Below are 2,858 nucleotides of genomic sequence, written 5' to 3'. Positions count from 1 at the left end.
TGATTTTTAAAATCAGTATAATGATAAACACTATGCAAACATAAGATAAAAAAAAACAATCTATATCACAATATCATCTAAATGGTTAGTCTGATGGGGTGAATGGACACCCCGGGGGGGGGGGTGGAGAGTGCCCCTCTCTCACTACAGCAGAGACAGGACTAAACCAATCATCGTTGCTCCCTCCCCTCACAGAATCAGAGGAGTACTGGAACGGAGAGAAATATTCGAATTACCGGCTAGAAAATATGAGCTTTTAAAAAAATCTGGAGTGCCAAAACACCCCACCTGACTAAGGAAGGGTTATTGATACAGACAAAACGATTACACTTTCCTGTATCCAAATACTTAGTCATGTTGCCCTCGGCCTAAGTTACAATCTGGAGGCGTTTGGGCATGCTGTATGCTAAATTGTGAAGTATTCAGCATTTATCTCCTTGAACCACATGTTGGGAATCTCATCCACAAGGCGAAGCACTGACGAGGTCATGCATGTTGCAAGCTTGCCCTTCATATAATTCCACGCGTTTTTTATGGAATTATTATCTGGAGAGTTACCTGGCTAATCCAGCACTTCAGTGTCATGATCTGAGAGGAATATCATAACCTCTTTTACCTTGTGACATGAGGCAGAGTTCAGCATAAAATGTGCAGCCATAAATGTCATAAAATTGTAGGAGATGGTTGTTCTTCACCTGCATATACTGATCAGCATTCGCCAGCATGTTTTTAGGAAGGAAGTAGAGGCCTACCCTTCTCTCTTCCCCACTAAAACAATCCCACACAATTAAGCGATCACTGTACTTGCTCCTGTCATAGAACATCACCTTCCACTAGTATTCTGAGACCCATTTTTTTTATTTTTTTTTTGCAAAGTCAAGGCCTTTCCGGCGATTTCTTTGATTTCTAGACTGGTAAACGTGACGGCAGGTTCATATCTTTCTGCATCTGGTGTTGGATGGTGTAAATAGCGAAACATTTTAGGAGCTTGGGGTGATTAACTTTGAGATGTGCAGTCGTAATACTAGGAGTTATAGGCACCTCAAGCCATAGGAGACTCTTTGTAGCCTTCGTTGTCTTGTTCTGTCATTCTGGGCGAGGTTTTTTTGGCGGGACAACATTTAGTGGGAGGCCAAGGGCATTCTCCTCAGTGACCTTTCTGACCAGCTGGTTCATCGTGCTATTTTTATTGGTAAGGATGTTCTGCCTCAAAGCGAGAATAAACGTTTTTCCTCCTTACTCTGGCCGGATGCACCCGTATCTAATCATTTCAGTGTACACAGTAACACCAAATACAGCTGGAAACAATATCCAACGCTTCTAGCTAGGAGTGAAATCTGTAGTACAATCTCATGTTCGGCTATTGGGTGACTGAGTTAGGCTCAAACACAGCGTTTACTTGCAGCAGGTCGAGAGTGAAGTCAGACAAAAATTGAGCTGATGTTATGGCGTGCATTGCAGTTGAAACTTGCCACTCCCGGTCGTTGCATTTTGAGGCAGAGCAGTCAGTTTCTTTTATGAGAATCGCCTAAATGCTTAATCATAGCTCTTTTCTTTAGGATATGGAAAATCAAACGTGAGGTGACTCAGGAGACATTATGAGATTACTCTGAACAAAGTCCGTGAGATAACAGCCAAGGATGTGGGTATCTAGGCTGTATTACTGTTTCATTTTTAATCTACAATAAAAGACTAAGATACCAGTGATAATATGATATGAGAACTCATGCCAAGCTGCACTCTTCTTATGAGGCTAAATTAATGAAGGTCTGCATGAGCCAAAGGGCAAGCCTCGTATGAGGTACAGTTTACATTGGTTATAAAGACAGTGATTCATGGAGGGTAAACTACCTTACAAAGGAGCAACCCGGATGGGTTCAACAAAGCATGGAAAGTACTTAGTTTAGTTACTGCAACTATTAAGGTCCTATGTAGTCATTTTCCTAACTATGTAAATTTAATTGATCAATGCGTGAAAAATATGAATATAATCAAACATATTCTTAAGCGTACAATGTAAGACTACGAGTATTTGTCATCTGTTTCTATGATCAGTAGTATGAGAGTAGCTGCCAGACAAGTCACATTCAAATTAAATGGAATAGTTCAGTAAAAATATACAATCAGGAAAAATGATTTTTTACAAAATAATGTTATGAAGATTTGTTTATTGTAAAACCTGGTGAGGGTCATTTATGAATGTGACCCCGTACTTCATCACACCACTTAGATCCTCAGATTACTGAGATAAAATCAGCTGAGGTGGGAATGAAAGAATAGTACCTCCCCTGTGACTGTGACATTCCCGATGCATTTGTATTCAACTTTAACTATCCCTGATGCTTAAACAGTATACCAAACTTGAAATAGCCTGGTAGTTTAAAATGGATTTTGAACTTAAAAGAGAGAAATGAAGTCAAAATGTGTAGTGAGGCTTGTTGGCTGTAAATTACAGCATGAAGGTGCCTTGAAGTATTTACGTACCGGTACTGCGATGAGTAAGGATGGAAGTATGGAAGTTTCAAGGATTACTTGTATCAATGGGTACATCAGTGGAAAAAAGGCTTCTGGTTCAGTGAAAACAGTCGTAAGAAATAAGGAAGTGAGTGTGGAAGAAAAACAAAAGTCGTTGCATAACAGTATTCATGTGAAACATAGAGCCTGGTGGAAGGACACAAGGTTGGAGTAAGAGCAGCAGAAATATTTAAGAGGAAAATGTGGAATTTTATGTAGGGTCAAACAGACAACTGTGGAAGTGCAGGAGCGTTGCCATGTTGATGGAGATACGACTGAAAACCATAGGAAAAATAAGATGCTTCGACCATTTGGAGAGGATGAAGAACGAGAGGCTGACTTGA

The sequence above is a fragment of the Coenobita brevimanus genome, chromosome 95 (genome assembly GCF_032717465.1).
Source record: "Coenobita brevimanus isolate Jiangsu-jjx chromosome 95, ASM3271746v2, whole genome shotgun sequence".
NCBI lineage: Eukaryota > Metazoa > Arthropoda > Malacostraca > Decapoda > Coenobitidae > Coenobita > Coenobita brevimanus.
Note: the sequence above shows the minus strand (reverse complement) of the source record.